We start from the raw sequence: 22,931 nt of genomic DNA, 5'->3' as shown, positions 1-22,931 counted from the left end.
ATCCTCAGCGATATGTGCTGCAGATTACTTCTCCCCACTGTGGCTTGTCTTTTCAATTTGTTAAGCATATCCTTTTGATAAAGTGAACATTTATTTTGATACAGTTGAATTTATCAATTTTTTTCCTTTGCACAGTTTGTGTTTTTTTGCGCTTGGTGTTAAGAAATGCTTCCCCCCCCCTTTTTTTTTTGCATTCTGGGTTTCTTTTATTTTATGAAAAAGCTAATTTCAAATCTACATTAAACAAAGCTGAATACAAAGTCTTCGTGCAGGAGGCCTGGTGGTCTCGTTTATAAAAACCTATGACCACTGTCCTTAGGTCTTAAAGTTTCAGAAAGGATCCTTTGGATGGCTTTGCATTTGCATGTTTCAATGCCAGAGTGCAGGGACAGACCCTGTGTCCGTTGGAAGGCCTTGGTCAGCCCCCAGAGTACCAAGTCACCTCCGCGGTCACCCTCAGCTAAAGAAATTACGTCCACAAATTTTCCACTTCCCATTTTTTTTTTTTTAAATAGTTAAGAGATTTTATTCTAGTAGCTATAAGTACAGTGCTCGTTTGTCAAAATGAAAACTGAAAACGAGTATACAAAACAGTTGACTATTAATCGTGTGTTGAAAGCAGTAAGCAGTTCCACGACACCAAATAAACCAGTTCTGAGGATTTCCCCAAGATAAAGTTTAACAGCTCCAGCTTCTTCAGTGTTTATCAAAATACAAAAGAAAACAGTAGAGGTCGTTGTTTCAGTGGCAAATCCGACCCTTGCAGGCTGAGGGAGTGAAAGCACATGTAGACAGGAGTTCCGGGGGCTGAGGCTCTAGGGTGATGGCCCGCCCACCCGCACTCCTGCTGGTGAGACCCCAGGCAGCCTGGAACAAGCCAGACTGCCCACGCCGACCCAAGGGAAGGCCGGGGTCCCTCCAAGGAGTCCGTGAGCAGTGACCGCAGCCCCCAGCCTGTCTCCTGGGCGGCTGTGTGAGCACAAGTACAAGCACAAACGCTAGGGGATGCAGGATGACCCGAGACAGAGCCAATCACAGGGACCCTATCGTGACCATGCAGAATGGACCATGGCTGGTTCTGCCGTGTCTCATGTTCCCGACGGGCAACAGATCACTGGTGGGCTAGACTCTGGCCGCCACTGCAGAACCGACACTAGGCATGTTTCTCCCTTCTGTGTGTTCAAGTGTTCTCCTTATCTTGTATTTGTAACGATTTTAAAAATGCACTGAGTTCAGGTTAAAAACCAACCACCAAAATGGATCTCAGCACAGATCTAACGCCCAGAGGAGGCGTGCCAAGCTGGTTGGACACAGCGACTCCTGGAGGCCCCGCGTGCCTAACATCCCTTCTCAGTACTGAACAGTGGGTTGATTCTCTTTTCACAATAAAAAAAGCTGAGTAATATTGCACAGGAGTACCAGAAACTTCCTCATTGGGAACAAAAACTATTTACATTAAATAAAAACCCGGCTGCAGGCTGTGTCTGCACATTTACAGCATGGTGAAGCACACTGTGACCGACCATGGAGACAGCTTCTGGCACTCACACCACATGAGAGTAAAGCAGGGTGGAAGGAGGGGCGGGGGCGTGGCTCACTTCTGGCTCCGGAGCTGACTGGACAGCCAGTCCAGTCCCTCATACAGCCCATCCCGCTGGTGGCACAGGTGGCCTGAATGTACCAGTTCCTGTGGCGCAGGGACCACGCCCCAGCTTGTCCGTGATCTCAGCCGCGTTCATGCCGCTGGGGAGGTCCTGCTCGTTGGCGAACACCAGCAGGACCCTAAGCTCATCTTCCGCCAGCATCCACATGAGCTCCTCATGGGCCTCGTTCACACGCTCTCTGTCGTTGCTGTCCACCACAAAGATGAGACCTTGTGTGTTCTGGAAGTAGTGACCCCACAGAGGTCGGATCTTGTCCTGGCCACCCACGACCCACACGGTGAAGCTGATATTCTTGTCCTCCACCGTCTCCATGGTGAAGCCTATGGTGGGAATGGCGGTAACGATCTCACCCAGCTTCAGTTTGTACAGGATGGTGGTCTTCCCCGCAGCATCCAGGCCCACCATGAGAAGGCGCATTTTTTTTTTTTTTGCCAAAAAGGCCCTTGAAGAGGTCTGAGAAGATATTTCCCATGCTGTAGGCGGGTGGGAGCAACACTGGCCAGAGAAACCCTTGGTGGCGGCGGCAGCAGCGGTGAGGCTACTGCTCTGAGCCATGCGTTGGTTTCGCTCCCACCTCCATTTCCCGGTTTTGCCTGAGGTCTTAAATTTGCAGCCTCATCTTCATCAACAGTTTCCGTCACGATGTGTGTGATACAGTCTGATACACGTGCATCCACACATACAGCTAGAGAGCATTCAGCAACATCACCTTTGTTGTCAGTTTCTTCCTTCAGCTCCCAGAGAGGCTCTCTCTTGCTCACTCATTTTTCTCTTTTTTTTTTTGGTTCATTGAAAATTCCATAGTTTTGCTTTCCTTTTAAAAGTTGGTTTCATGATTTAAAGATTCAAATATTTAATCTACCTGGAACTGATTTTCTTTACATGTCACAATCTGGTTTCATTTTTCTTCCTCCACGTGTATAATCCTGCAACTGCATTGCTAAGGGGACAGTTCCTCCTCTTTCCACTGATCTGCAACACGCGTGCTGCCATAAACCAAGTTTGCACGCATGCATATATCATGTATGGGCTTTCTATACAGTTCCAGTGGTTTCTTTGTCTACACTAATACCCTAATTCCTCAGTCTTCATTACTCTTCATTACTCATACTTCATACTTCATTACTCAAGGTTTATAACAGACCTTGATCTCCATAAGGCAAGACCTCTCATCTCTCCTCTTCTGGTTCTTCCTTAGGAAGGTCTTGGTTATTCTTGACCCTTTGCTTTTCCAAACAAGCAACCAGAACTAGCCTGTCAATTTGAACTATCTTTTCTCTCCGGTTGCTTTTAACGACTCCTCTTTTGTCTTTGATGTCCTGCCCTCCCACCATGATATGTCTAAATATGTATTTGTGTTGCCTGGTATACAGTGTATTCACTCTATATTAACATGCTAATCTTTCAACATTTCTGGGAAATTCTATCTTTACACCCTAAATAACTTTACAAGGATGTCTGCAGAGCAAACAACCTTAGAAGATAGAGTCTCCCCCTCTGGCACAGAGAGCAGATCTGTTTACTTTCCTGGAGATAAAATAATGTCTCTCTTTGCTGGCCAAAGAGCAGATTTGCTTACAGTCCATTTTAAAAGACTGGGGTCTCTGGATGTGCCTCAGACTTCCTACACAACCCACTCTGCATCACCCCCATGTGACTTGGGGAGCACAGGGAATAGGCTTGAACATATAGCTCACGAGGCTTAATGCACTGTAATAAAGTCCTTTGTATCTGGCCCTGAAGTCTTGCATCTTCAAAGAGCATCTGCGAAACTGTAGCAAGCTTATTATAATAGAAACAAAATTTTCATTATTTATTCATTAAATTGTTATTATGATGAAGTTTCAAGACCCTTCAATTCTTGACCATTCCCCCCATTTTCAATATTTTAACATTTGGAATTCCAAATTGACCTGTGTTCCATCCTTTCCTTCTCTCATCCCTACATCTTACTCTGGACTATTTCTCACCTCCTTTGTCTCTCTGGGCTTCACGTGGGGTGATATCTCTCGTGATCTTCCAATCCATTCATTCTCTCCTCAGCTGTGTGTGACCCTCTACTTAACCAACCTACTGAGTTTTTATGTCTCATGATTCTATTTTTTTCCTTGTAATTCTATTCACTTCCTTTTCAAATCTTCCCAAACATTTTGGATGGTCTCTTATTCCTGCCTTGATTTTTTTTCTTTATGTACTTCCGTGCATGTGTTTCATATTCAAAATCAGCATTCCAGTGTCCTTAGGTCATCAGGGACCTAGTCTATTTACTGTTTTTGTTGACTTTGGTGACCTATGGCTTGTGTTATTCCCCATTTGGTAATTCCTGGGTTGCTGTGTTGAGTATTCGGTATTTTTTATGGTAACCCTGTATACACTAAATCTGGAAGAATTTTTGAGGGAACTGGACTGTTAATGCTTTCCTCCAGAGAGGACTTAATGCTTATATCTAACAGGTACCAGAGGGTTCTGCCAGCCTGGACATTTGTTATTTAAATTTTTTTAGGTTAGGGTTTCCATGACCCTGTAAGAATTGTAAATTTGTACCCCAGACTGATCCAAAAATAAGCCTGTAGTAGCAGACTGTCAGAGGAGATGATGAATACAATGATAACTATTTTTCTTCCACTTAGAGCAACAGGAAAAACCATTTTCCTCATCTACTCCCTTTCCTGGTGAGCTCAATTTTTTTTCAGCTCTCACTTTCTCTGAGGGTATACCTCCTTGTGAATGTTCTCACTCTATGAGAGTGTTTCAGTTTTGGGCTTCCAACATTACCCAGACCCCAGACCTCTTGATCTCTTTTTGCCCAAGGGAGTTAAGCTGTGAATTCCTTACACAGGTATGGCGAGTAGGGCAGTCCTGGCCTTTTTACCACACCCCTTCGGGTTCCAATTACTATACAGACTTTTTGCCCCTTTGGAGATTTCCCTTACTCTCTTCCAAGTTCAACAAAACATCTAAAAAGTCAGTTTCTCTGATTTATTCTGCATCTAGTCTTTCATGGTGAAAGGGCTTTCAGAATATCTGATTCCCATACACAATCATTTCCATGTTTTCTTTTTTGTCCACACAGCCAAAAAATGGGCAACTTTTCCATTTTGCAAGTGTCTTTGACAGATGCTTAAAATGAACTGACCATACAAGGAGGCAAGAGAGATTCTGAAATAACAGCTTTTCTGTAAACTACAAATTTAGACCAAAAGCATTCTGCAGCACTCATACAGCTGATACGATCTGATACTGGTATAATCTGATACTGCATTTATCAGACTGACATTTGTATGTTAACAAGATTAAGGCAAAGCATTTTCACTGGCCATTTTACCACATGTACCCATAGGTAGCACGTTTCTTTGAGAAATATTGGTGAATTTTTTGAATGAATTTCTGATGGAACAAAAGACTAGAAATCCTTGTGTTCCAATATTTAAGAGACATCATGAACAACTACCACATACTTGAAAGAGAAGTTACCTTAAATTTTTGTTGAATAATATAATATAGCTTAGCTTCTTACTGATTCCACAAAGACTTCTCCATGTTCACTTTCCTAATAAAATTACACTGCCACTTTTTAAACCATCCTTCATGTATACATTCTAACCTGTCTTAACTCTCTCTTTTTTAAAGATTTTATTTATTTGACAGAGAGCAGGAGAGAGAACGAGAGAAAGCACAAGCAGGGGGAGCAGCAGAAGGAGAGGGTGAAGCAAAGTCCCCACTGAGCAGGGAGCCTGATGTGGGGCTTGATCCCAGGACCCCGGGATCATGACCTGAGCCGAAGGCAGACGCTTAACTGACTGAGCCAACCAGGCGCCTGTAACCTGTCTTAAGTCTCAAAAGACTCTTGGGCATTTTAACTTTGGCAATTTTTTGGTCACAGCTTTAGAAGTATATTTTTGGTTATCTGACAAAATTAAAAAAAAAAATCCGAGAATACAGAGAAGGAGAATCAATAAATGAAAATCCTGTTGAAATTCTGTGTATTTTAAAGCAAAGAAGCTTCAAGACTTCAATTAGTCTTTCTCTGATAGTTCATATGCTAATTTCTACTTATTTTAATTAAAGAAAAAACTGGAAGCACTTTTTCTTGCCATTTTAAAATTAAAAGACAAAATAATCAAAGAAATCAAACCAAAGACTATTCCGTGGAGATAAAGATAAGATTAAATTTGATGATAATCCACGACTAAGATGCTGGCTGTGGTGATAATTTGGGGCGCATCTCTTTGCAATCCCTCAAAAACCCCTCTAAGTTTGAAAGGATGAAAGCATACTGACTCAGTATAAAAAAAAAAAAGGAGCCAGAAATCATGATATAAGGAAAAGCCCACTCAGGTTCCTTGGACTGTGGCCTGCACTTCACGCGGCCTGGACACCTATAAGTACCTGCCAGCCACCGCGCTCTGTGCCACGACTAGGCTAGCAGACATGTTCACTATCCTTCTGAACAATTTAGTCAGGACAGTCCATTCAAAGCCACCCTGCTCTAAACAAGGGGCACTATGTGTTCACGTACAACAGGAGGAGAGAATCCTCTATAACAGTCTAGCTGATTCTGCCCCTTTTCATGCCCTCAGAGAGGAGAGTCTTTATCTTGGGAAGATGAAGGGATTGAAAATAAAGATGGATTCCTATTTCAGGTTATAATTTGCTTATGTCGGGATCTACTTTCTTAAATGGAAAGAGCGGCAAGCCGCATCAAGACTTTTTGAACATTTTCCTCCTAATGCTCTTGATAATGGGTTAAAAATATTCTTCAATTAAGCCTCCACACCACTCTGCCAGAACCAGCGCGGGACCATTAGCTCTCCCACCATGTGGCACCGGAGGCTGGTGGGCCGGGAGCTCCGCTGACAACCAGAAAAGTCACAGGAATCGCCTCTCGCCGAGCAGAACGACGACCTGTGTCGTCGGCATGCAAAGGTCACCCACTGGTCTTTCTTAGTCTCACGCGTGGTCTCCATGAAAATACAGAAGAAGGACCCCACAAACTGGTGTGCCGACAACCTTTTAACTTGAAGTACACATACGAAAGTGCAGCTGAGCCTGAAGGCGGTGGAGCCCCTAAACCCATGCTGTTAACGAGGTGAAATCACCTCTTTTCATTTTCGCCTGTCAGGAAGGGCTGGTCCCAGGGCCAGGGCGGGTAGGACCTCTAAGAAAAAGGACGCCCAGGTGGGCAGTGGGGTGGTGGTTCTGGGAGGTGGTGGGCAGTGGCGCAGTTTCGAAGAAGAGCAAGTTTGAGTACTATATACACTCCAGGAGTCCCAAAAGGGACGGGGGTGGGGGAGTAAACGTGCCTTCATGAACACTGTTTATGGTACAAACACTGACCTTTCCTTTATTGAGAATTTTATAGAACCCACTAAAATGTAACAGCTCAGAAGCATCTAATACATCTCCTTTAACACATGACTCTGATTTATAAGGAAGAAAGGATTCATTTTCATGTTAGAAGTTTATGAGATCTCCAGGGAAATTCTCCACAACTTCACAGACATTCCCTTTTCCCAGGGCTATAGCGATTGTCCCGTGGAGGCATTCAGATAGAGCTGCTCATGCTCGCTGAACACAGTGCTAGCTCGGGGACGGTCAATTGTTTTCTCCATGACTCTTGGGTGTATAGAAAGCTATTTCTAGAGGATTAACAACAACTAGGATGCCAAACCAAGAGGAGCAAGGAGGTGTTATATACTGGATAAGAAGCCACATATATAAACAATGACATCTAGGACAGGTTCAATGAATGTTCCTATGGATAAGACAGTGTTTTAAAACAGATGGAGCACTCAACTTTGAGCCAGAAGACGTGGCTGGAGTCTGCTATCCTAGCTGGGTAATCCTGGGGAGGTCACTTAACCTTTTACAGCTGTGCTTTCCACCCATACAGAGAGGGGACTAAATTCGATTGTCTGAGGCTTCTCTGAACTCCAGTATAATTAATATTCTAATCTAAAAAGGTTTTATTCTTCTTTCCTAACATCATCCTCTAAGTTTTTACCAATTTAGAGACGTGTTATTGGAGATTAGTATCTCTTTATGCATATTCTTGCTAAAACCATAGCCCCCACTTCGTGGCATTCCATGATATGGTATTATGATTAACACTATTTATTCATTGACATTTATTGAGTGTTTACTATGTGTCCAACACAGTTCTCAGTACTCTACATGCATTATCTCATAGAATCTTCTTTAACAACCCTATTAGGCAGACACTATTATTCAACCTTCCAGAAGAGAGATAATCACTGCTCCAAATTTTAAAAAATAAATCGTAAGTGGTGGATTTAGGATATGAAATGAAGGTAGTCTGACTCCAGAACTCACCATCCCAACTACACTGTCACACTGACTGACCACAGCAACACCCTACTCAACAAATAATATCTAAAGCAAACACAGTTCTCCCTAAAATCTACATAAAGATTATGAACTTCTACTGTTTCTCTACTATCCTGAAGAATTCACATCTTGTCCAAATTTTTAGGTAACAGGAATATTTTGATACCTAAAGATTGATGATACAGTACCTTTTCATATTAAATAAAGAATTCTGTCTGAAATATATCCCCTAAAGAAAAAAAACCTTGTAATTTTCCTATGGAGATAGATGATTTTTCCTAAAGCTATGTAAAAGAACGCATTAGGCAAAACAGAAATGATAAAATATGTATTTGGGAGATGCTGATACTGAAAATATTCCATGGATCATTCTAAAATTTAGACAAATTTCTATTACCATGCCATGATAAAATGGACAAGATAATATATTGAATCAAGGAACAAGAACTCAACAGTTCATCTGGGCAGCTACGCAGTTATGAATAATTTTAATAAATATGCAAAGCTGGTATTCTGCCACATAAAATAGCTAGTCAATTGTGAATCTGAAATATATTTTTAGACTATAATGTGTCTGTCCTTGGAATTAAATAATTGATTGTCACTTTAATGAACACTACTATTTTTGATTTTAGGATATCTGCATTTTGTCTTGTGCTTTCTTAAGATTAATTCTGGTCTCTTCACCATTTTAACTGTGACTATTTTATAGATTAATTTTATAACTCGATTTTTATTCTACAGCTAGGTTCTTGCATACCAGAATACATTGCTAATCACTTGCCAAATGCATCTCTATACCCTAGAGATAACACTGCTGAACTAAGTTCAAGGATATGATTTGAAATAATAAATCCTATCTGCACCACACAAAATATATACAAGACGACATGGAATACATGTAGAAACAAATTCATCTTAAAGACCAACTCACCTCCTGCTGTAATTGAATAAGGACATTAACAACAACACCTTCAAACTACATGTTATTTTGAAAATATTTACCTTAGCCTTTCCTAATGGTCCGTGCCCAAGAGACTAGTTCAGAGAGTTACGTTAACTACCACAGTATTGTAAAGACTCTGGATCTGTCTTGGTCTCAAGGATGAAACCAACACTTAGCAAGGATGAAGCTTATACTTTAGCTGTCTGTCTAGTTAAGAAATCAGCTCTGGAAAGCAGTAAATTTTCCCAGATTTGCTTTTCTAACTATATTCAGTATAGGTAACAAAAAGAAGAAAGGAATAGAAGTTAAGAGCCTTAAATACCAGATGAGACTCTGCCTTGTGGTCTTAAGCTAAGTGACCTCTAAGCCTGTTTATTATAATTAAAGCCACTCCATTAATGACTACTTACCAATGGACGTGAACTAGTGTGCACCCTCTCACAGTTCTTATAACAGTGCAACTGTACTACAGTGTAGTGCAATAGTATAAAAATACTGTATTATTAACTCCACTTTACACATGAAAAAATATATGCAATGAGCCTGCTTGATGTTAGGCACTTAGAAGCTAAGCAAAAATGATGAACCAAAAGACAGGATCTCAGCCCTCCTAAAGGTTACCAATACAGTAGGAAAAAAATGTATTATATAATCCCACAAATAAACATAACATTACAAGAGCAGTAAGTGCCAAGATAGGCACAAGGTATCCTGATTATAGGTGAGGGCGGTGAGTTGAGCTCAGACTTGGAGTAAGACTGTGTTTGAATTCTGGCTCTAGCATATATAATTATATCCCTGGGCACTTAGCTTAAGACCACAAGGCAGAGTCTCATCTGGTATTTAAGGCTCTTAACTTCTATTCCTTACTTCTTTTTGTTACCTATACTGAATATAGTTAGAAAAGCGAATCTGGGAAAATTTGCTCCTTTCCAGATCCCTGAGATCCCTGTATTTCAGTTTCTCTCTCTGTAAAATGCAGATTATAGTACCTACCTCATAGAGTTGTAATGATTAAATAGTAAGTGTCCAATGAACAGTTGTAGTTGCTTTCTGCTATTGTAATTATTTGACCTTATTGAGGGGTGAGGGCAGTGGGGAAGGTAGACTCCTCACATAGAGGAATCAATGACCTAAAATCTACAGAATAGTGGGAATTAACGAGTCAGTGGGGGAGGATGGGTGCTGGGTAAGAGAAATGTTTCAGGCACTTGAAAAGGTTCAATAAACACACTATGATATTAACTAGCTAGGCTATCTAAGATCATTTAATCACTTGGGATTCAATTTCATCGTCTGAAAAATAAGGAGGGGAAATTAGATAATCACTCTGATTTCATAATCTTTATGTTTCTATAAAATTTGAACACAGTAAAGCAAAACATTGGAAATATAAGTCAGCTGAACACATTTTACTCCTTTCCCTAGTAAGGAGTAGGGCCAAAAAGGCCTTAGATGAAAATTTTAAGAACAGTCCCACTTTATCTCCTTTCTACTCTCCTTGTTCTGATCTCCCTCATTATTAACTTTCCTACACCTATAAATAAAAGGAATCACACGGCAGTAACCTTGTTTCCATCTGTGAAGGTGGTTTACATTTCTCTAACTGTAATGTCAATTTTCTCTTTCAGGAGGATCATCCACTGACATGATTCCAGGCAGCTCTGTCTTATCAAAAGGACTGCTGTATATAAACATGGCTGGATGTTTAAGTTTAAGTTTATATTTACCAAACTGCTGATATAACATATATTTATGACCAATTTTTCCTCCTTAGTTGGCAGGCTAGTGTCTAATTAAAGGAGGGGTCCAGGGAAGACTCAGCCAAAAGAAAGATGAACTGTAGCTCCAGCCTAAATTGGATTCCTAAATTCTAGGACCATAAAACCTCTTCCCTAATAGATCTCTCTCCATTTAGGATTATCCAGAAACCTCAAAATCAGGGTACATAAGACCAAACTCATCTTTCACTCCCTCCTGCCTTGACTCTCATCCCTTTCCTCCCATGTCCCCTTGGTCAGCACCGGTCAGGCCCAAGGAGAGCCCCGCAGGGACCTTTCAGCTCCAGACTGTTGACTGAAATGAAAGAATCTTTTACATCTTGAGTGGAAAACCTGGGATCGAGGGCATGGGATCTGAGCTATTTTTATTTTCTTTTTTAAGATAAGTAATGTAATATGGAGCTTACCAGGCACTATCTCCACAATAATACTATGATACAGGCACTCATAATTCTTTATTCTCTTTAAAATATTTTCAACTTTATTTGGAAAAATTTTATCCATACTCAAGAGTCGAGAGAATAATATAAGTTCCCATGTACCCACGCATCCAGCTTCAAAAACTATCTACTCAGGGCATGTTCTATTTCATTCATTTTCACTTCTACTTACCCCCTTCCAACTCCACCACATTGTTCTGAGGCAAATGTGAGAAATTATATTAGTTCATTCATAAACATTTAAGTATATAATCACCAACTATGACCAAACCTAAAAATTCCTTAACATCATCAAATATCCAGTATTCAAATTTCCTGATTATCTAAAAAAAAAAAAAATCTTTTTACATTTTGTTTGAATGAGATTTTGTAAAAACATATAAATGTTTAAATAAACTCTAGTTATTCTTACTGATATCCAAACTGTCCCAGATTTGGCCAATGGGAGGCTTGCCTCTTCAACCTGGCATCTCGAGTTCTTCTGACACAGTCTTTTATAGCTTCCTTGCTTTCTAGATTGACAGGATATTACAGCTCAGTTGTATATTCTTCTGATAAAGACCTGGAATTAGCCTTCTTATTTTTTTATAAGCTCCCAGAGTTCTTTTAGCGATAGTATTTAAATATAATAATCCAGAGCCAAGAGTGGTATTGCTAGCACTTTGAAAAATGTCATTGGAATTTTGAATGGGATGGCGTTGAAGGTATAGATTGCTCTGGGTAGCATAGACATTTTAACAATGTTTATTCTTCCGATCCATGAGCATGGAATGTTTTTCCATCTCTTTGTGTCTTCTTCAATTTCTTTCATGAGTGTTCTGCAGTTGCTAGAGTATAGATCCTTTACCTTTTTGGTTAGGTTTATTCTGAGGTATCTTACGGTTTTTGGTGCTACTGTAAATGGAATCATTTCTCTAATTTCTCTTTCTACAGTTGCATTGTTAGTGTATAAGAAAGCAACTGATTTCTCTGCATTGATTTCGTATCCTGCCACATTACTGAATTGCTGTATGAGTTCTAGTAATTTGGGGGTGGAGTCTTTTGGGTTTTCCACATAAAGTATAATGTCATCTGCGAAAAGAGAGATTTTGACTTCTTCTTTGCCAGTTTGAATACCTTTTATGTCTTTTTGTTGTCTGATTGCTGTTGCTAGGACTTCTAGTACTATGTTGAACAATAGTGGCGAGAGTGGGCATCCTTGACCTGTTCCTGATCTTAAGGGAAAAGCTCTCAGCTTTTCCCCATTGAGGATATTTGCTGTGGGTTTTTCATAGATGGATTTTATGAACTTGAGGAATGTTCCCTCTATCCCTATACTCTTTGAAGAGTTTTAATCAGGAAAGGATGCTGTATTTTGTTAAATGCTTTTTCTGCATCAATTGAGAGGACCATACGTTTCTTCTCTCTCCTCTTACTATGTGTTCTATCACACTGATGGATTTCCGAATGTTGAACCACCCTTGCATCCTGGGGATAAATCCCACTTGGTCATGGTGGATGATCCTTTTAATGTATTGTTGGATCCTATTAGCTAGGATTTTGTTGAGGATTTTGAAATCCATGTTCATCAGGGATATCGGTCTGAAATTCTCCTTTTTGATGGGGTCTTTGCCTAATTTGGGGATTAAGGTAATGTTGGCCTCATAGAATGAGTCTGGAAGCTTTCCTTCTGCTTCTGTTTTTTGAAACAGCTTCAGGAGAACAGGTATTTCTTTTTTGAATGTTTGGTAGAATTCCCCAGGGAATCCATCAGGCCCTGGACTCTTGTTTTTTCGGAGGTTTTTGATCACTGCTTCAATCTCATTACTGGTTATTGGCCTATTCAGGTTGTCAGTTTCTTCCTGTTTCAGTCTTGGTAGTTTACAGCTTTCTAGGAAGGCATCCACTTCTTCCAGGTTGCTTAATTTATTGGCATATAGTTGTTGATAATAATTTTTAATCATTGTTTCTATTTCCTTGGTGTTAGTCCTGATCTCTCCCCTTTCATTCAAACAATCCTAAAACTTGTATGGAATCAGAAAAGACCCCGAATTGCCAAGGAAATGTTGAAAAAGAAAAACAAAGCTGGGGGCATCATGTTGCCCAATTTCAAGCTATATTACAAAGCAGTGATCACCAAGACAGCATGGTACTGGCACAAAAACAGACATACAGACCAACGGAACAGAATAGAGAGCCCAGATATGGACCCTCAACTCTATGATCAAATAATCTTCAACAAAGCAGGAAAAAATATGCAATGGAAAAAAGACAATCTCTTCAATAAATGGTGCTGGGAAAATTGGACAGCTATATACAGAAGAATGAAACTCTTCATGGTTATTCTCTAAAACCATACACAAAGATAAACTCAAAGTGGATGAAACACCTCAATGTGAGACAGGAATCCATCAAAATCCTAGAGGAGAACATAGGCAGTAACCTCTTTGACATCGGCCACAGCAACTTCTTTCAAGATACATCTCCAAAGGCAAGTGAACCAAAAGCAAAAATGAACTTTTGGGACTTCATCAAGATAAAAAGCTTCTGCACAGCAAAGGAAACAGTCAATGAAACAAAGAGGCAACCCACAGAATGGGAGAAGATATCTGCAAATGACACTACAGACAAAGGGCTGATATTCAAGATCTATAAAGAACTTCTCAAACTCAACACCCAAAAAACAAATGATCAAGTCAAAAAATGGGCAGAAGACATGAACAGACACTTCTCCAAAGAAGACATACAAATGGCTGACACATGAAAAAATGTTCCTCATTAGCCATCAGGGAAATTAAAATCCAAACCACATAGAGATACCACCTTACACCAGTTAGAATGGCAAAAATTGACAAGGCAAGAAACAACAAATGTTGGAGAGGTTGTGGAGAAAGGGGAACCATCTTACAATGTTGGTGGGAATGAAAGTTGGTACAGCCAATTTGGAAAACAGTGTGGAGGTGCCTCAAAAAATTAAAAATAGAGCTACCCTATGACCCAGCAATTGCACTACTGGGTATTTACCCCAAAGACACAGATGTAGTGAAAAAAAGGGCCATATGCACCCCAATGTTCATAGCAGCAATGTCCGCAATAGCCAAACTGTGGAAAGAGCCAAGATGCCCTTCAACAGATGAATGGATAAAGAAGATGTGGTCCATATATACAATGGAATATTACTCAGCCATCAGAAAGGGTGAATACCCAACTTTTACATCAACATGGATGGGACTAGAGATTATGCTTAGTGAAATAAGTCAAGCAGAGAAAGTCAATTATCATATGGTTTCACTTATTTGTGGAACATAAGGAATAGCATGGAGGACATTAGGAAAAGGAAGGGAAAAATCAAGGGAGGGGAAATCAGATGGGGAGATGAACCATGAGAGACTATGGACTCTGGGAAACAAACTGAGGGTTTTAGAGGGGAGGGAGGTGGGGGAATGGGTGAATGCAGTGATGGGTATTAAGGAGGGCATGTATTGCATGGAGCACTGGGTGTTATATGAAAACAATGAATCATGGAACACTACATCAAAAACTAATGATGTACTGTATGGTGACTGACATAATAAAATTAAACTAAATTAAAAAAAGTGGTATTGCTAACTGTGCTAGTCATTTTTTTTAGGTCTCTTTGGTGGGCAGAACAAAGAAATATTTTTTTAAAGGGAAAAAATATCATGAGAGTTTACTGTTCATTTCCAATTCTAATTTATGATTGTAGGATTGAACGTCTCTAATTTTTTATCTCCTTTCTCTTTTGCTGAATATTATGTTCCCTGATGACACTGACATAATTACTCTTTGCTTTATACTATAATAAATATAGAATCATGTCAAAAACAATGAAAATGTTATTACTAATAAGATATCTGAAAAGGTACCATTTTTTCCAGTTCTTTCTGTAACTGGAGTTTAATCCAATAGAATGTAAAACCAAATCACTGTATTTTCAAGTCATTTAAAACTATTGAAATAGAACTATTACCAAAATGTGCATAAAATCTAAGTTCATTTAACATTGTAAGTTCATTTAACAAGAATTTAAAAATGAACAGTCATGTCCCCATCACCCAGGATGAGAATGAAAACAAAGTAGAGCCATTATCCCTGAAATCCCCTCCCTTTCCATGAGAGTTAATCAGTATTCTGACTTTGTAAGATACTAAAAAAAATCCAAATAATCATGAGATGAAAACTATAATGTATGAGATAATTACAGAATTTTAATTCAAAATAATAAAAAAGATGTAAAATAACACTCAGAGAAAAAACAGGATTAAACAAATGAACAGAATATAAGTTAGTTGCAGAAGAACTACAAGAGGCTAAAACATGAATAAACAGTCCCAAAAAGAGAGGCAAGGTTAGGGGACAAGGACAGGGACAGAGAGTGCTTGGTAAAAATATTTGTAAAAATAATGGCTGAAAATTTTTAGATTTGATAAAAAGTATAAACCCACAGATCCAGTAAGCTCAGCAAACCCCAAGCACAAAAAAAAGTGAGGAAAACCACACTAAGGCACATTAAAATCAAACTGCTCAAAACCAGTGATAAAAAGACAATCTTAAAAACAGCCAAGGTGGGGGTGGGGGAAGGGTTACATACACAGGAACATGAGAAATACAGCAGATTTCTTGTCAGGAACAATGCAACTGAGAGAGAGTGGAACAAGAATCCTTAAAGTACTGAGAGACAAAAACTCTCTAACCAAGATTCTACACCAGTGAAAATATCCTTCAAAAAATAATGGGGAATAAAGAGTTTTCAAGATCTATGAAATGTAAAAGAATGCACACATGGCAGGTCCACATGGTAAGAAAAGCTAAGGGAAGCCCTTCTGAAAAAAGGAAAATCATACTAGCTAGAAATACAGACCAAAGGAATGGAGGGCACTACAAGTGGTAAATATGTCGGGGCGCCTGGGTGGCTCAGTTGTTAAGTGTCTGCCTTCAGCTCAGGTCAGGATCCTGGTATCCTGGGATCGAGCCCCACACTGGGCTCCCTGCTCGGCCAGAGACTGCTTCTCCCTCACCTGCTCCCCCTGCTTGTGTTCCCTCTCTAGCTGTTTTTCTCTCTCTGTCAAATAAGTAGATAAAATCTTAAAAAATAATAAATAAATAAATAAAAATGGTAAATACATAACAAAATGTAGAAGATGCTTTATTTCTATTTAGATCGCTACAAAGGCTATTCTGATAAAAATAATAAAAGTGTAATATGGAGTTCAGAACATTCATAAAATGAATGGCAACAGAAGCGTAAAGCCTAGGAGATGAGAAATCAAAGTATATTACCATAAAGTTTCCCCACTCTCTGTGAAGTGATATAATGTCACTGTGAAATGTCAAAGATGTAAATTACAAACACTAAAGCACACCCTAAAATTAAAGAATAAAAGATTACAGCTAATAAGGCAACATAAGAGACAAAACGATGTCCTAAAAAATATACAATCCAAAGGCCAAAAAAAAAAAAAAGTAGGATAAAAACAGATGGAATAGGAAAAAATACGTATACTAAGGGAAGAGATTCAAAACTATATCACTAATCACGTTAAGTGTAAATGATTAACATACCCCAATTCAAAGACAGATTGTCAAATAAGAGGAAAAAATGGGTCCAAACTACATGCTGCCCATAAGAAACCCACTTTAAATATAAAGATATAAATAAGTTAACAAAAAAAGGAAAATGATACCATGCTAACATAATCAAAATAAAAAATGGAGTAGCTACATTATTATTTGACAAGGTCAATTTCTGGCCAAAGAATATTCATATGGCTAAAGAATTTCACTTCATAATGAAAAAGGAGTCAATTAATCAAGAGGATGTAAACAATCCTAAATATTTATAAATCTAATTACAGAACCTGAAACTACATGAAGCAAAACTGATAGGATTGAAAAGAGAAATAGACAAATTCATAATTATAGTCTGAGACTTATACCCCTCTCTCCATTACTGACAGAACAAGTAGACAAGGATATGGAAAACTTAGAACCATCAACCAATCTGCACCCAAATAGTGCAGAAAGTATTGGGTATCTATATGCAAAAATATGAACTTTCATCCACACCTCACACCATATAAAAGATTAACTCAAAATGCATCATAGAACTGAATCCAAAACCTAAAATTATAGGGGCGCCTGGGTGGCTCAGTTGTTAAGCATCTGCCTTCGGCTCAGGTCATGATCCTGGGGTCCTGGGATCAAGTCCCACGTCAGGCTCCCTGCTCTGCGGGAAGCCTGCTTCTCCCTCTCCCACTCCCTCTGCTTGTGTTCCCTTTCTCGCTATGTCTCTGTCAAATAAATAAATAAAATCTTAAAAAAAAAAAAACAACCTAAAATTATAAATCTTCTGGACTAAAACAAAGGAGAAAATCTTATTAATTTAGATTAGGCAAAGAATACTTAGCTAGGACACCAAAAGCACAATTCATAAAAGAACAAATTGATAAACTGGACTTCAACAAAATTATATGGTTTTATTCTTCAAAACACAATGCTAAAAGAATAAAAAGATTTATCACAGAAAGGTAGAAAAGCTTTGCAAAGTACACAACCAATATAGGATTTGTATCTAGAACATATAAAGAATCTCAAAGCAATAAAATGAACTATTAAAAACGGATAGATTTGAATAAAAATTTCACTAAAGAAGATCTAGGGATGGCTAAAGCTCAACATCATTATTCATCACTATAATGGAAACCTACTAGACTGGATAAATGTGAAAAAAACTGGCCACAGCAAGGGTTGACAAGGATATGGAACAACTAGAACACTCAGACACTGCTGGTTGGTATTTAACATGATACCACCACTTTGAAAACAGTTTGGCAGTTACTTAAGAAGGCAAATCTATACTTGCCATATGATCCATCCATTCCACTCCACATGAAAAAGGATAGCACATGTCCGGAGACTCGCACACAAAAGCTCGTCAAAACTTTATTTGTAATAGCCCCAAACTGGAAACCACCCAAACATCCACCAATAGGCAGCTGGATAAAAGAACTGTGGTATACTCACTCAATGGACTGGTAAGCAGTAAAAAACAAAACAAAACAAAACAAAAAAACTATTGCTACATACAACAACGACTCCCAAAATCACGATGTTGAATGAAAGGAGCCAGCTTAAAACAAAAGGGTACACACTAGATGTCTATATATAATACGTCACAAAACACAAACATATAGTTAGGAAGAAGATCAGTGGTTGCCTGGAGATGGGGTAAAAGGAGTGAGGGGCAAGAGGGAGAGGTTAAGACAGGGGCTCTGGTATTTTCCTTCCCCCGTATTACCCTCTAAAATTCCATGTGTGGGGGGTTTCTTTCTTTCAAAGCCTAGCTAAAAAGAGCTACTAGGTTCAATGGGGAAGAGCTGGTCAGGGAAGGGTGCAGCCTTGGAAACATCACAGAAACATTTATGGTGACAGAAGCGACACTAATAATATCACGAAATCTTAGCAACTCAGACATGAGAAAACTTCTGGATATGACACGTAGGTTCACCGTCCTGATTCCAGTGACTAATTTACATATGTACACCCACGTCAAAATGTATTAAGTGATATACCTTACATATGTAGTTTATTGTATAACAACGGCTCTTCAGTAAAGACGTTAAATTAAAAAAAAAAAAAATCCAATTGGCCCAATGTCACAAAACTAGCGGAAGGTGTTAAGGGTGGGATTTGAACCCAGGGAGCCTGCCTTCAGATCCTATGCTCCCACGCACTGTCTCCTGCATGCCTCCTGGCGCTAGCTTATTCTTCAGAGCTACACCTGCCTGATGCTGGGACTAAGCCCTCCTCTCCCTGGGTTCTCTCCCAGGTAGGACCAAGAGACAGGTCACCATTTATTGACATTTCCTTTGGCGGGTATTTAGAAGCCGTTTGGGTTCGTGGAAATGCTTCTCCAGGGCCCCCGAGTTCCACTAGCACAAGTGTGCACCTCCAGACGCTGGCGAAGCTCTGAGCCCGGAGGCTGGGGGAACCTGGCTGTGGTTCTATCAGTTGCTCTGACTGGTTCTCTTTTGTAACGGACACAGCAACATTTATGTTCAAAAGCAGGAACTGGGGAATGATGTACAGAGTGGTCACAATTCTTCCATTCATTCATGTACTCTCTTATTTTTTGTGGTGCACACAATTAAAACGAAGTCACACTACTGTCATATCTTAGGACAAACCCATAAAATGCCATCTTTTTGTCTTCAACACATTATTAACACTAAAAATTTGATCAGGAGAATTTTGTTTGAAATATACAGAATTAATGCAACCTGTGAGAAAACTGAGTATCACCCGTGGAGGCAGTGTATTGACGGGATCCTTCTGTGTGCAGACAAGCCAAATACTTCTTTAAGCATGCCACCACTCCTCGCCCTTGTTGTCAACGGGTCAGGGACACAGGTGAGGGACAGAAGCTACCGCAGGCAACCTACTGCAGGATATGGCTGCTTCTCAGTGCAGCTGATGAGGACTCCTCTGGTTGTTCCCCCAAAGCTGAGTGCCTACTGAGAGATTCCCTGTCCCCTTTCATATCTAGGTTCTTAGGTTCAGAGACTGAGCTCTAAGTGGTTTTTCTGACTTGTCAACAAACCTTATTTTGGGAGGGGGGGATGGGGACGAAGAACTATCTCGAATTCCCTCCCCTCTGCTTTGCTATTTATTTCTAACCAATGACCCTAGTTCAAAGCCTGCCAATTTACCTTCTACAGATTCCTTCACACCATCATGATAGAGGATGACAGCCACACCTGCATTGTGGGGTGATGCTCAGCGGCTGATAGCTAGGTTCCCCCCACACCCAATCCCCACAGCGGTATTTGTTAGAGGATGGAGGCTGGCTGATTCAAAAACAGGAAGAAAAATAGGCTAACGGTCTGAGTCTAGGTCATTACCCCCTTAATGGCTCTGGTATTTTCCCTCCCCCGTATTACCCTCTAAAATTCCATGTGTGTGGGGTTTCTTTCTTTCAAAGCCTAGCTAAAAAGAGCTACTAGGTTCAATGGGGAAGAGCTGGTCAGGGAAAGGTGCAGCCTTGGAAACATCACAGAAACATTTATGGTGACAGAAGCGACACTAATAATATCACGAAATCTTAGCAACTCAGACATGAGAAAAAGGGAAATACTTAAAAATGTGTGATGGATGCGCGACAGAAGGTTTTTTTAAAAACATTCCTCAAGCAGAAACGTTGAACCTGCAGGCCACAACATATCCTTGAAAGAACAACTCTCATTCATCAACTATTTTGAGAGCTGAGCAGGGGCCAGGCACTGTCTGAGGTCCCTGGTGACTCAGCAGTGCACAAAACAAAGTCCCAGCTCTCGGGGGAAGCCCCGTTCTGGAAGGGGGCAGATGAAATACAGGCAGGGGTGGATGGTGGAGTCTGTTTTAGATAGAGCGGTGTTAAGTGTTTTGTTGTGATGACGTCTGAGCAAAAACTTGAATGGGATGGAGGACAAGCCAAATGTCATCTGGAAATTGAATACAAAGAGTAAAACTATTTGTGTTAAAAGACAAATAAACAAAGAGGAGACACACATAACTTCAAAAGGTTGTACTGGTACATTTTCCCTGCTTCAGTGTTACAGTCTCCTAAGGGAATGGGATTCTATCTAGAAACCGGGAGATCTACACCTTTGTATTACTGAGTAGCCCCCACTTTTGGTTTCTTAAGTATAAAACCTAGAAGGAAGTTACAATTTCTTTTTCTTTTTAGGTGCTCTGTGAGAGTGACAAGATTTCCTAAGCTTACACACTTAGCAGTTAATTGCAGAACACGTGAGACCAGGGCCAGGAAGAAAAGAAAGTGAAGACATGCCAATGTGGGATCACCAGTCACGTAAACACACGCGTGCTTTAGGATGTATAGCTTGCCGGGAGGAAGGAGGAACTGGATTTATAAACTCCAATCATAGAGTAAAGCCGAAACAAACTTAATGATTCAGGTAAACTGGAACCATCAACAAGAATGCATGCTCCTTTGAATACAGGTTATTTTTCTGATTTGTGTCACCCCAGTGGCTGGCAGATCTCATGTCACTCTACCCTTGACGCTTGTTTGGAAAATATGTACTTCTGGACCCTCAGTTTTTGCATGCTAATGTTATTTTCCACTTAAAAGAACCAAGACTCCTTGGAGAAAAGTCAGTTCTTTGTTGAGAATTATAACCTGGGACCAGAGCTACTAAGAAAACTAAGACACAAAGAAGAGATCATGGGGAAAACTTGGGAGGGTTCGTACAAGCCAATCTGATTTCAGTCACTGGTACAAGTTGAGCAGAGAAAGGCAGGAGTCCACACTGATGCCCAAAGAGATAAATAATATGAAGTGTGGTAGAGAGAGGCCTTTGAATAGGTATTAACTGACTAAAGTCCAACTATGGAACAATATAAACGTGTAGCCCACAGTAGATGAATACACACCCACTGAACCAGAGCAGGTAGCTGGCGAGAAGATGGATTTGTGTTTGTTGGGCCAGACCCATGCACACAGGTGGATGTTAGATCAGAATCAGGGTAGAAGGAGGAAGACAGGTTTTCAGGGATGCAGTTTCAGGACACCTGAATGTTGCTGCCTGTGCCTTCACCACAGGATGGGGATATGGCCCTAAAAGGGGCTGGGCTTGATTTAAGAACCAGAAAAGCCAAATGATATGACCGTACCACAAGGCATCAAACATTAACGCCCCTATGAGAATGTCAACATAATCTCAGCACTTCTTTTTCTTCCTAGATATGACTCAAAAGCAACAAGGAGAATACAAGATTAGTGTGCTTTTGAATAAGATGGATTGAGTTTGATTTCTGGCTCTACCACTCGGGTAAACCCTGGTCATTCTACTTCATCTGCAACTCTCTGTCCTCTCATCTGAAAGCCAGGTGAATACCTATGTCTGAGTCATGAAATTATAGGAGATGAAGCCTATAAGGAACCCATCAGGGCCTCAACCATAGCAGGAAGTCAGTGAATGTCAATTTTGTCTCCTCAGTGTAATGGAGGCAACTTCTCTCACTCACGAATCCACCTGGATGCTAGTCCATGACTAAAAGAAATGGAGGGAGGGGGGAGGGTACTGGACTTAATCATGTTCTGAATTTTTCTACAGAAGCTGCTCAAGATTCTTAGTATTTCAACCACAGTAAAACCAAAGTCGTTTTGTATAATGTATTCACATGGTGGTTTTGAAGGAGCATCTTCCCGTGGGCCATTATTTCTTTTTCTAACCATGTTTCAGTATAAAAATAATAAAGAATATTTTCATTCAATCAACCTAATGACCAGTAGCTTCCTTGTTCAGCTGTCTTAGTAATTCAACTTATTCAAAATAAAGAAGTCTCTTCAGAAAACTAAAAAAATAAATAAAAAATTAAAAAATACAGTTCTAAGATTTTAAGTATTTCAAAACAAAAATTGTTATTAACAAAATTTACATTCCGTAGGAATTATCTAGAATTTAATACCAAAATAAATTCGCTAGTTGAAAGACATTATCTATTAAAAGATCACCACTCATGCAGGTTCTATTGAGAATGCACAAGAACAGATTAAAAATGCTCATAATCTCACATAAACAGTCTGAAACACATACGTCATCTTAGCTTACAGCCAAAAAAAAATTAAATGAGAGAGAAAAATTAAGACAAAAAAATCCATATCTCTTGTATGGAAACCTGAAGCCCAATCTCATCCTATCATACACAATGAACTCTTCCAACATCCATTCTTCCTCCTTTCAAACCCTCA

The 22,931-nt window shown here is 39.8% G+C and overlaps 1 protein-coding gene and 1 pseudogene across 5 annotated transcripts in view; both read right to left on the bottom strand.

Annotated features, from left to right (window-relative positions):
- The window catches only part of RSU1 (Ras suppressor protein 1), a 246,163-nt gene that overhangs the window by 106,858 nt on the left and 116,374 nt on the right, over positions 1–22,931 (bottom strand). The gene's annotated exons all lie outside the window — the stretch shown is intronic.
- Positions 151–2,214, bottom strand: LOC118021541 (annotated as a pseudogene). The gene has a single exon (XR_004682216.1). The product of XR_004682216.1 is annotated as an ADP-ribosylation factor 1-like (transcript).

The sequence above is a fragment of the Mirounga leonina genome, unplaced genomic scaffold (assembly GCF_011800145.1).
Source record: "Mirounga leonina isolate KUSES-001 unplaced genomic scaffold, KU_Mleo_1.0 Mir_175, whole genome shotgun sequence".
Classification (NCBI taxonomy): Eukaryota; Metazoa; Chordata; class Mammalia; order Carnivora; family Phocidae; genus Mirounga; species Mirounga leonina.
The sequence above is the reverse complement of the archived record's forward strand: the minus strand, read 5'-3'. Positions and strand labels throughout refer to the sequence as shown.